The sequence below is a fragment of the Delphinus delphis genome, chromosome X (genome assembly GCF_949987515.2).
Source record: "Delphinus delphis chromosome X, mDelDel1.2, whole genome shotgun sequence".
NCBI classification, from domain to species: domain Eukaryota; kingdom Metazoa; phylum Chordata; class Mammalia; order Artiodactyla; family Delphinidae; genus Delphinus; species Delphinus delphis.
In genome coordinates this window covers 38543507-38557249 of record NC_082704.1, presented here as the reverse complement: position 1 = coordinate 38557249, position 13743 = coordinate 38543507, and positions in this window count along the sequence as shown.

Below are 13743 nucleotides of genomic sequence, written 5' to 3'. Positions count from 1 at the left end.
TTTTTTCGTACTAAGTTTGACCCTTTATTAAAGTTTAGCTAAGGAATAGAGCAATTTGCTAGGGAGCATAGATCAGTGTGCTCAATAAAAATCCTGCCAACTTTTCTATCTGTAAAGTGTGTCTTTAGGCTATAACTCAGTAAAAAAAAAAAAAAAAGTCCTCTTTTAATTGCAGATGAATTATTGGTTCCTGTCAGTTTGTTGCTGTATAGGTAGTGCAATTTGCTAAGCTCAGTTGGACCAGATTGTCTCTTACGGAATCTTTGGTTGTTCCAATTGCGGTGTTTTGTAGATAACCTTGAGACAACTTGCATAGAGAACTGGGTTGGAAAGTGGAAAGCTAATTTTCATTTTATTGAGGGAAGTATTGGCTTGAATTAGTCTCTTAAAATCATGAATCCATGTGTCTATTTTAACACCACATGATCAGAATGTCAACAAAGGCCACAAATACCATTTTGCTTTTACTTATCTTTAATGACTTCCCCAAGTATAAATATTTTGGTAACTCATCTTTAAGACTATCCATTCCTATTGTGAAAAAAGAACTTCCCAAATATCACCATGTGTCAATGAGTGAACATAATGAGGCTGACATGGTGAAGACTCTGATGACCTGATGCCATTTCAAGACATCTTAAGGCACCTAAAACCCAAATTATCTGAAAAGGGAGCCTGGTGATGGAGGATTAAATCATAGGGACTCTGGGTTGAATGAGTCCAGCAATTGCCAACCTGCCTAGAATGTCTAAAAGGATTAACTTTAAGAATGATGGATTTGGCACATAATCTAGGACTGTGATTTTGATGTGTAAACATATGGTTGAAAAGGGAAAAAAAATCCATCAACAATAATTTTCTATTATATAAAATGACTGATTTGACTGATTTTTAAACAGTTTCCTTGAGGTATAATTTATACATCATACAATTAATTGATTTAAAGTGTGTAATTCAGTAATTTTTGGTATATTCAGAGATGTGCAACAATTATCACTATCTAACCCCTTGATAACCACTAGTCTGCTTTCTAACTCTCTGAATTTGCCAATCTGGACATTGCCTAAAAACAGAATCATTCAATATGTGGTTTCTTGTGAAACCACAAGAAACTTTTTTTCACTTAGCAGAATGTTTCCAACATTAATCTATATGGATCATTGTATCATTACTCCATTACTTTTCATTGCCCAATAAGATTTCATTGTATATTGCCTTTTATATATCTATCCATCAGTTGATGGACATTTAAATTGTTTCTACTTCCTGGCTATTATGAATAATGCTGCTATAAACATTCTTGCATAAGTGTTTGTGTCGACATACATTTTCAGTTTTTAAAGTATATATTTAGAAATGATATTGCTGGGTCATTTGGCGATTCTATGTTTAACCTTTTAAGGAACTGCCAAACTCTTTTCCAAAGCAGCTGTGTCAATTTACATTAACACCAGTGAAGTATTAAGGTTCCAATTTCTCCACTTCTCCCCCAAACTTGTTATTATGTCCTTAACTATAGGCATCCTAGTGGGTGTTAAGTGCTATCTCATTGTGATTTTCATTTTCTTAATGGCTAATGATGAGCAACTTTTCATGTGGTTATTGCCTATTTGTATATCCATTTGGAGAAATGTCTATTCAGGTACTTCGGCAATTTTAAAGTTGGATTATTTGTGTTTTATCATTGAGTTGTAAGAGTTCTTTATATATTCTAGGTACAATTCCCTTATCAGATATGTGATTTATAAGTATTTTTTCCCATTCTGTGGGTTGTCTTTTCATTTTCTTGATGGTATTGTTTGTAGCACAAAGTTTTAAATTTTCAGCGGAATTCAAGTTATCTATTTTTTTCTTGTTGCTTGTACTTTTGATGTCATATCTAAGATGTTTTGCCTAAACCAAAGTCACAAAGATTTAGTCCTATATTTTATGCTAAGAATTTTACTGTTTTAGCTCTTATGTTTCGGTCTAGGGCCCATTTTTTTGAGTTCATTTTTGTATATGATGTGAAGTAGGAGATCTAAATTCGTTCTTTTGTGTGTGGCTATTCAGATGCCCCTACACCATATATTGAGAAGACCATTATTTCCTTCACTGAATGATCTTGACACTTTTTTTTTTTTTTTTTTTGCGGTACGTGGGCCTCTCACTGTCGCGGCCTCCCCCATTGTGGAGCACAGGCTCCAGACGCGCAGGCCCAGCGGCCATGGCCCACGGGCCCAGCCGCTCCGCGGCGTGGGGGATCCTCCCGGACCGGGGCACGAACCCGCGCCCCCTGCACCGGCAGGCCGACTCTCAACCACTGCGCCACCAGGGAAGCCCGATCTTGACACTTCTGAAAATCAATTGACCAAAAGTTTATGTTCTGAACTCTCAATTCTGCCACTGATCTGTATGTTACCCTTATGCCAGTACTAAACTATCTTGATTGCTGTAGTTTTGTGGTAAGTCTTAAAATTGGGAAGTATGTCTTCCAACCTTTTTCCTTTTCAACAATGTTTGGGCTATTCTGGGTCTGTTGCATTTTCATATAAATTTTAGAATCAACTTGTCAATTCCTGTAAAAAAAAGGAGCTGGGATCTTGCTAGGAATAGCATTAAATCTGTATGTTGATTTGGGGAATATTTCCTTCTTAACAATATTAAGTCTTCTGATCCATAAACATGGAATGTCTTTCTCTTTAGACATTAAACTTTTTCAGTAATTTTTTTGCAGTTTTCAGAATATGAGTCTTGTCCTTTTTAGGTTAAATTTAGTCCTAAGACTTTTCTTATTCTTGGTGCTCTTTTAAATGGAATTGTTTTCTTAATTCCTATATTAGCTTATTCATTGATAATGTATAGAAACACCTTTGGATTTTGTGTGTCGATCTTGTATCTTGTAACCTTGCTGAACTAGTTAATTCTAGTGGTTTTTAGTTGATAGCTTAGGATTTTTATACACAAAATAATATCATCTGCAAGTAGAGATAGTTTTTGTGTTCCTTCCAATCTAGATACCTTTTATTATTTTTCTTGTCTAATTACCTGTGTATAACTTCCAGTCCATTGTTGAATAAAAGTAGTGAGAGCAGACATCCTTGTCATGTTCTTGATCTTAGGGGGAAAGATTTCAGTATTTTACCATTGCTTATGATGTTACTTCCGGGTTTTTCATGGATGTCCTTTATCATGTTGAGGAATTTCCCTTTTATTCGTAATTTTCTAAGTGTTTTCGTCCTGAAAGGATGTTAGACTTTGTGAAATGCTTTTTCTGCTTCTGTTGAGATAATTATGTGATTAATTTGCTTTATTTTGTTGAGATGGTGTATTGCATGGATTGATTTCTAGATGTTAGACCAAGTTTGTATTCCTGGGCTGAATCCTACTAGGCCATGTATAATATGTGTTATATGTTGCTCAATTCCATTTACTAGTATTTTTTTTTCAGTCTATATTCATAAAAGATACAGGTCTGTTGTTTTCTTTTCATGTAATGTCTCTCTCTGATGTTAGTATCAGGGTAATGCTGACCTAATAGGGTGTGTTGGGAATTATTCCCTCCTCTTTTAATTTTTGAGTTTATACCAATTCTTCTTTAAATGTTTGGTAGAATTCACCAGTAAAGCTATCTGAGCCTGGGCTTTTCTTTCTGAGAAGTGTTTTGATTATTAATTTAATCTCCTTACTTGTTACACGTCTATTCAGACTTTTACTTTTTCTTGGTCAGTTTTAGTAATTTGGTCAGTTTTAGTAACTTGGTCAGTTTAGACAAACTTGGACAGCTTGTCTTTTCTACAAATTTGACCCTTTTATCTAATTTCTTGGCATACAGTTTTTCATAGTATTCCCTCATAATCATTTTTCCTCCTGTAAGGTCAGCAGTGATATCCTCTATTTGGTTTGACTCATTTAAAAAAATATACATTTATTTAAAACGTTGTCTGTTTGAGGGAATCATATCCATTATGATGAATATAGTGTAAACTCTTACTCTATAATCCCACCACCCAAATATAAGGTAAGTATAAAGTACATTTCCTTCCAGGATGTGTGTGTGTGTTTCTCTCTCTAACTCGATTGCTCTCTATCTCTACGCTTTTTGACATACGCTTTTCATTAATTTTGTAGCCTATTTTCCCACTAATTGCTTGATATCTAATGTCCTTTTTTCCCAGTTTATTGAGATATAGTTGACATATAACATTGTGTAAGTTTAAGGTGTACAATGTGTTGATTTGATACACTTATATATCTCAAGATGATTACCACCATAGCATTAGCTAACACTTCCATCCTGTCACATAATAACCCTTTCTTTTTTTGTGGTGAGAACATTTAAGATCTACTCTCTTAGCAACTTTCAAGTATATAATACAGTATTATTAGTTATAATCACCATGCTGTACATTATATCCTAAGAACTTGTTGATCTTATAACTGGAAATTTGTACCATTTGACCAATATCTCCCAATTTCCCACACCTTCCAGCCCCTGATAGTCACCATTCTATTTTCTGTTTCTCTGAGTTCAGTTTTTATAGATTCCACAAATAAGTTATATCATATAGTATTAGTCTTTCTCTGTCTGACTTACTTCACTTAGCCTAATGCCCTCAAGGTTCATTGAAGTTGTCACAAATGGCAGAATTTCCTTCTTTCTTATGGTTGAATCACATTCCATTGTGTGTGTGTGTGTATACTTCCATCCATCCATACACACGCACACAACACATATTCTTTATCTATTCATTTTTAACAGATACTTCAGTTGTTTTCATCCCTTGGCTATGGCGAATAATGCTGCGATAAATATGGGGGTAGAGATATCTCTTCTTGATCCTGTTTTCATTCCCTTTTGTTGCCTCCTTTAAACTTCACATAACAAGAACTTTGTCATATTGTTAAAATCATCTTTAATAATTTTAATAATATGCTTAGTATGTTACTATATGGATATAATATAAATTAATCTCCCTTCTATTTTTGAATTTTAAACTTGCATCTGAAGTTTTGATGTTATAAAACATACTGCAGTCTTTGTGCATAATCTTTTTACAAATATCATTCTGCACTTAGTCTTGTATCTTGGCTTCCCTTAGCATTATGTCAAGAGCATTTCCAATATCATTAAAATTTTGATCACCTAATTGTTAATGACTATATAATCTTCCACCATATGAGTATGCCATAATTTTATTTACCGAATCTCCTATTATTGGACATTTGGATTATTTCCAACTTTGGTAGTATAACTATGGCTGAGATGAACATAATAGTGTATAAATCTTTAGTAACATTTTAGATTATTTTCTTAGATATATGGGTCAAACGGTTTGAATTTTTGTTTTTGCCTGAAATTTTCCATTAAGGCAGAATCATGTTCTATCACAGAGACATACTGTAATTGATATAACCCTTGCCACATTTTTGGATAGCTTATATTTTTATTACTAGGGATAATGCTAGAATAACTTCTTTGCACATGAGTCTTTGATTGCATTATTGGAGATAGGTAATTTATAAAGGTTATTATATTAATATAATAGCTAATTTGCTCTCCAGAAAATGAATAACAATTTATATTCTCACTGCCAGTATATGAGTGTATTTGTTCTTACATTGAGTATGTTATTTTAAAAACCGTTGTTAATTTGATAGATGCTACCAGTGTTTACCGGCAAAAAGGAGATCAAAAAGTAGAACATCCGTTGGAGGAAGGGGGTTATTTTTTTGAAAGACTTTATAAGAACAATTGGGATGACCCCAGGGTGTAGTTGGGCATTTATAGGAAAGTTTTGGGCTATATTGAAAAAATTATGAGAACACCAGGGGTCTGGAGACAAGATTTCCAAGTTAATAATCATGATTATGATAATAACATTTTTCATTATAAAAAAGTACTGTTTATTTACTGAATTAATCTGTAGGAGACTACATTAAAATGCATATCACCAAGGATCAGTCTTTAACTTTCTCTACTGGTTCATTTTCAGTGACAGTTATGTCTAGTGAACCAGTTGATACCTAGAACCCTAAAGAGGTTAAAACAAGGACGTTTTAAAAGAGGAAAACATCAACAATTATTTCTGCAGAAAAAGTAAAGTAGGGTTAGGTAATTGGAGGGTGTAAGAAGATGCCTGGGTTCATGCTTTGTGGTAGCAGTGGACATGAGTTGTAGGACAGCAGGATAAATATTCCTCAATTCTGAAAACTAGGAGAGAAGAGAAAGAGAAAAGGGATACTTCAACTTTTATTTTGCCTAAGTGTAGCTTCAAAGGCTTATAGCTAGCAGCCAGTGAAGAGAAATTATTAAATCATCAATGCATTGCCTCCATATAAAATGTGATCCCTTCTCTGCCCAAGACGTGTACTTGTGCTGCACTGCTCTCCCCTATGACCTTGTCCACCTGGCAAACGTATGTTTCTTCCCCAAGTGTCACTTCCTTTGAAAAATCTTTTCTGACTTCCCTGAGCAGTAGTAACAAAAACAGCACCAATAACAATAATTAACATGTACTGATGGCTGATTTTGTGTCTGATAATGGGTTCGGAATTTTACATGTATTATATATAATACAAACAACAACCTTATGAAGTAGGTACTACTGTTACCACTATTCTCAGATTAGTAAATGGAAGGTCGCAGTGTATAGGTAACTCAGCCAAGGTCACAGAACTAGTAAAAAGTAAAACGGGCTCACAAGGCTACACTGTCCTACTTCACAGTGGTCAATAACCCAGATAAGGTATGATATGCACACTTCCATCATTCAAAAAAAATAAACCTCATATAATACAGTGCAGTAAATAATACTTTATCTCTCACTTAATATGACAAATATTACTTTATAATTGTTCATGGGGCACAATGTTTTCATCATCATTTTATAGTTAAAAATATAGGAAACAGAATATGTAGAACATTTATCTAAACCCAGAAGCACAAATTAGACACACTACACTATTAGAGGAAAGTACATTGATATAAATATTTTAACAGCTCCATGTTGTTTTTATTACTTGGCATTTAGAGTTATATACAGTGTCCTTGATACGGAATATTTCAAGGAAGTTAACCCATTTCCCATGTTGTTATGTCTGTGTATCAACAGTCAACTCTTAGTGCTATTCCTGATAGGAAAAACTTTTTTTTACAAAATATGGATTGTTTATTCTGCTTCCAATTGGCTGCTTGCTGTAAGGAAAGTTACTTACCTCATTGAATGTCACTTTCCCCATATTGTACACCAAAGTAATGTTAAATTTTTTCCTTAAAATACCATAAAACCTCAGTTGGCTGTGGAAAAAGGAAGGTGTAAGGATTAATGGGATTAGAAAAGTTAGTTGGCATAGTAGTGAGCTGAGAAGGTGCCCTTATAGCTACTACCACTCTATTCTTTTTTTTTTTTTTTTTTTTTTTGCGGTACGCGGGCCTCTCACCACCGTGACCTCTCCCGTCCCGGAGCACAGGCTCCGGACGCGCAGGCCCAGCGGCCATGCCCTGCCGCTCCGCGGCACGTGGTATCCTCCCAGACCGGGGCACGAACCCACGTCCCCTGCATCAGCAGACGGACTCCCAACCACTGCGCCACCAGGGAAGCCCCAACCACTCTATTCTTGTTGGAAATCTTTTTACAGTAAGTCATAGAAACAGTGGGAGTACAAGAATATTAGATAAAGTCAAATTTGTTAATGAATAACAAAACAGAGACATTCTAGATGGCGGAGGAGTAAGAAGTGGAGATCACCTTCCTCCCCACAATACATCAGAAATACATCTACATGTGGAACAACTCCTACAGAACACATACTGAACGCTGGAAGAAGACCTCAGACTTCCGCAAAGGCAAGAAACTCCCCACATACCTGGATAGGGCAAAAGAAAAAACAGAGACAAAAGAATAGGGACAGGAACTGCACCTCTGGGAAGGAGCTGTGAAGGAGAAAAAGTTTCCACACACTACAAAGGTCCTTCACTGGTGGAGACGGGTGGCGGGGGGGAAGCTTTGGAGCCATGGAGGAGAGCACAGCAACAGGGATGCAGAGGGCAATGCGGAGAGATTCCCGCAGAGCCCGAGAAGCTTGTTGGCTCACCTGCCGGGGTGGTTGGGGGCTGGGAGCTGAGGCTCCTGCTTCGGAGTTCAGATCCCAGGGAGAGGACTGGGGTTGGCTGCGTGAACACAGCCTGAAGGAGGCTAGTGCACCACAGCTAGCTGGGAGGCAGTCCAGGAAAAAGTCTGGAACTGCCTAAGGGGCAAGAGAACATCAATTCAGGGTGCACGAGGAGAGGGGATTCAGAACACCACCTAAACGAGCTCCAGAGACAGGCGCGAGTTGCGGCTATCAGCACAGACACCAGAGATGGGCATGAAACACTAAGGCTGCTGCTACAGCCACCAAGAAGCCTGTGTGCAAGCACAGGTCACTATCCACACCTCCCCTCCCGGGAGCCTGTGCAGACCACGACTGCCAGGGTCCTGTGATCCAGGGACAACTTCCCAAGGAGGACACATGGCACACCTCAGGCTGTTGCAATGTCATGCCAGCCTCTGCCACTGCAGGCTTTCCCCACATTCCGTACCCCTCCCTCACTCTGGCCTGAGTGAGCCGGAGCCCCCTAATCAGCTGCTCCTTTAACCCTGTCCTTTCTGGGCTGGGAACAGACACCCTCAGGTGACCTACACGCAGAGGCAGGGCCAAATCCAAAGTGGAACACCAGGAGCAGTGTGAAAAAGGAAGAGAAAGGAAAATCTCTCCCAGCAGCCTCAGGAGCAGTGGATTAAATCTCCACAATCAACTGGATGTACCGAGCATCTCTGGAATACCTGAAAAAACACTGAATCATCCGAAAAGTTAGGTGGTGGACTTTGGGAGCAACTGTAGACTTGGGGTTTGCTTTCTGCACCTAAGTTTTTCTGGTCTTACATTTATCTTAGTTTAGTATTTAGAGTTTATTATTATTGGTAGATCTGTTTATTGATTTGATTGATCTCTTCCTTATATATATATATTGTTTGTTTTTCCTTTTTCTCTTTTTGTGAGTATGTACGTATATGCCTCTTTGTGAGATTTTATCTGTATAGCTTTGCTTTTACCATGTGTCTTAGGGGTCTGTCTCCGTTTTTTTTTTTTTTTTTTTTTTTAGTATTGTTTCTAGTGCTTGATATCACTGGTGAGTTTGTTTGTTGATTTGGTTGCTCTCTTCTTTCCTTTATTTTATTACTTTTTAATATTTTATTTTTAAAATTTTTTATTTCAATAACTTTATTTTATTTTACTTTATTTTTTCCTTTCTTTTTTTCCTCCTTTTCTTCTGAGCCATGTGGTTGACAGGGTCTTTGTGCTCTGGCCGGGTATCAAGCCTGTGCCTCTGAGGTAGGAGAGCCGAGTTCAGCACACTGTTCCACCACAGACCTCCCGGCTCCATGTAATATCAAACAGCGAAAGCTTCCCCAGATATCTCCATCTCAATGCTAAGTCCCAGCTCCACTCAACGAAAGGCAAGCTACAGTGCTGGACACCCTATGCCAAACAACTAGCAAGACAGGAACACAAACCAACCAATCATCAGGGAGGCTGCCAAAAATCATAATAAGGTAACAGACACCCCAAAACACACCACCAGGTACGGTCCTGCCCACCAGAAAGACAAAATCCACCAGAGCACAGGCACTAGTCCCCTCCACCAGGAAACCTACACAACACACTGAACAACCCTTAGCCACTGGGGGAAGACAACAAAAAAAACGGGAACAATGAACCTGCAGACTGCGAAAGGGAGACCCCAAACACAGTAAGTTAAGCAAAATGAGAAGACACAGAAACACACAGCAGATGAAGGAGCAAGGTAAAAACACACCACACCAAAAAAATGAAGAGGAAATAGGCAGTCTACCTGAAAAAGAATTCAGAGTAATGATAGTAAAGATGATCCAGAATCTTGGAAATCGAATGGAGGAAATACAAGAGAAGTTTAACAAAGACGTAGAAGGACTAAATATCAAACAAACAATGATGAACAACACAATAAATGAAACTAAAAATTCTCTAGAAGGAATCAGAATCAGAATCAGAATAACTGAGGCAGAGAGGAATGGATAAGTGACCTGAAAGATAAAATAGTGGAAATAACTACTGCAGAGCAGAATAAAGTTAAAAGAATGAAAAGAATTGAGGACAGTCTCAGAGGCATCTGGGACAACATTAAACACAGCAACATTCAAATCATAGGGGTCTCAGAAGAAGAAGAGAGAAAGAAAGGGACTGAGAAAATATTTGAAGAGATTAGAGTTGAAAAATTCCCTAATATGGGAAAGGAAATAGTCAACCAAGTCCAGGAAACACAGAGAGTCCCATACAGGATAAATCTAAGGAGAAACATGACAAGACACATATTAATCAAATTATCAAAAATTAAGTACAAAGAAAACATTAAAAGCAGCAAGGGAAAAGCAACAAATAACACACAAGGGAATTCCCATAAGGTTAACAGCTGATCTTTCAGCAGAAACTCTACAAGCCAGAAGGGAGTTGCAGGATATATTTAAAGTGATGAAAGGGAAAAACCTACAACCAAGATTGCTCTAACCAGCAAGGATTTCATTCTGATTTGACAGAGAAATTAAAACTTTAAAAACAATCAAAAATCAAGAGAATTCAGCACCACCAAACCAGCTTTACAACAAATGCCAAAGGAACTTCTCTAGGCAGGAAACACAAGAGAAGGAAAAGACCTACAATAACAAACCCAAGACCATTAGGAAAATGGTAATAGGAACATACATATTGATAACTACCTTAAATGTAAATGGATTAAATGCTCCAACCAAAAGACAAGGGCAGGCTGAATGGATACAAAACCAAGACCCATATATATGCTGTCTTCAAGAGACCCACTTCAGACCTAGAGACACATACAGACTGAAAGTGAGGGGATGGAATAAGATATTCCATGCAAATGGAAATCAAAAGAAAGCTGGAGTAGCATTTCTCATATCAGACAAAATAGGCTTTAAAATATAGACTATTACAAGAGACAAAGAAGGACACTACATAATGATCAAGGGATTGATCCAAGAAGAAGATATAACAATTGTAAATATTTATGCACCCAACATAGGAGCACCTCAATACATAAGGCAAATGCTAACAGCCATAAATGGGGAAATCACCAGTAATACAGTCATACTAGGGGACTTTAACACCTCACTTTCACCAATGGACAGATCACCAAAATGTAAATAAATAAGGAAAACTTTAAATGATACATTAAACAAGATGGACTTAATTGATATTTATAGGACTTTCCATCCAAAAACAAGTGATTATACTTTCTTCTCAAGTGCTCATGGAACACTCTTCAGGATAGATCATACCTTGGGTCACATATCAAGCCTTGGTGAATTTAAGAAAATTGAAATTTTATCAAGTATCTTTTCTGAGCACAATGTTATGAGACTAGATATCAATTACAGGAAGAAGTCTGTAAAAAATATAAATACATGGAGGCTAAACAATACAATACTAAATAAGCAAGAGATCACTGATGAAATCAAAAAATACCTAGAAAGAAATGACAATGAAAACACGACAACCCAAAACCTATGGCATGAAGCAAAAGCAGTTCTAAGAGGGAAGTTTATAACAATACAATTCTACGTCAAGAAAGAAGAAACATCTCCAATAAACAACCTAATCTTACATCTAAAGCGATTAGAGAAAGAGAAAGAAGAGCAAAAACCCCAAAGTTAGCAGAAGGAAAGACATCATAAAGATCAGATTAGAAATAAATGAAAAAGAAATGAAGGAAACAGTAGCAAAGATCAATAAAACGAAAAGTTGATTCTTTTTTTTTTTTTTTTTTTTTTTTGCTGTACATGGGCCTCTCAGTGCTGTGGCCTCTCCCGTTGCCCGTTGCAGAGCACAGGCTCCGGACGTGCAGGCTCAGCGGCCATGGCTCACGGGCCCAGCAGCTCCGCGGCATGTGGGATCCTCCCGGACCAGGGCACGAACCCATGTCCCCTGCACCGGCAGGCGGACTCTCAACCACTGCGCCACCAGGGAAGCCCTAAAAGCTGGTTCTTTGAGAAGATAAACAAAACTGATAAACCATTAGCCAGACTCATCTAGAAAAAAAGGGATAAGACTCAAATCAATAGAAATGAAAAAGGAGAAGTAACAAGTGACACAGCAGAAATACAAAGGATCATGAGAGATTACTACAAGCAGCTGTATGCCAATAAAATGGACAACCTGGAAGAAATGGACAAATTCTTAGAAATGCACAACATTCTGAGTCTGAACCAGGAGGAAATAGAAAATATAAGCTGACCAGTCACACGCACTGAAATTGAGACTGTGATTAAAAATCTTCCAACAAACGAAGTCTGGGACCAGATGTTTTCACAGGTGAATTCTCTCAAACATTTAGAGAAGAGCTAATACCTATACTTCTTAAACTCTTCCAAAATATAGCAGACGGAGAAACACTCTCAAACTCATTCTATGAGACCACAATCACCCTTATACCAAAACCAGACAAAGATGTCTCAAAGAAAGAAAACTACAGGCGAATATCACTGATGAACATAGATGCAAAATTCCTCAACAAAATACTAGCACACAGAATCCAACAGCACATTAAAAGGATCATACACCATGATCAAGTGGAGTTTATCCCAGGAATGCAAGGATTCTTCAGTATACGGAAATGAATCAATGTGATAAACCATATTAACAAATTGAAGGAGAAAAAACATATGATCATCTTAATAGATGCAGAAAAAGCTTTTGACAAAATTCAACAACCATTTATGGTAAAACTTCCCCAGAAGGTGGGCACAGAGGGAACCTACTTCAACATAATAAAGGACGTATACAACAAACCCACAGCCAACATCTTTCTCAACAGTGAAAAATGAAAGCATTTCCTCTAAGATCAGGAACAAGACAAGGATGTCCACTGTTGTCACTATTATTCAACATAGTTCTGGAAGTCGTAGCCACGAAAATCAGAGAAGAAATAAAAGGAATACAGTTTGGAAAAGAAGAAGTAAAACTGTCACTGTTTGCAGATGACATGATACTATAGATAGATAATCCTAAAGAAGCCACCAGAAAACTACTAGAGCTAATCAATGAGTTTGGTAAAGTTGCAGGTTACACAATTAATGCACAGAAATCTCTTGCATTCCTACACACTAATGATGAAAAATCTGAAAGAGAAATTAAGGATACACTCCCATTTACCACTGCAACAAAAAGAAGAAAATACCTAGGAATAAAGCGACTTAGGGAGACAGAATACCTGTATGCAGAAAACTATAAGAGACTGATGAAAGAAATTTAAGATGATACAAAAAGATGGCAAGATGCACCATGTTCGTGGACTGGAAGAATGAACATTCTGAAAATGACTATACTACCCAAAGCAATCTACAGATTCAGTGCAATCCCTATCAAACTACCACTGGCATTTTTCACAGAACTAGAACAAAAAATTTCACAATTTGTATGGAAACACAAAAGACCACGAATAGCCAAAGCAATCTTGAGAAAGAAAAACGGAGCTAGAGGAATCAGACTCCTGGAGTTCAGACTGTATTACAAAGCTACAGTACTCAAGACAGTATGGTACTGGCACAAAAACAGAAATATAAATCAGTGCAACAGGATAGAAAACCCAGAGATAAACCTATACACATATGTTCACCTTATTTTTGAAAAAGGAGGAAAGAATTTACAATGGAGAAAATACAGCCT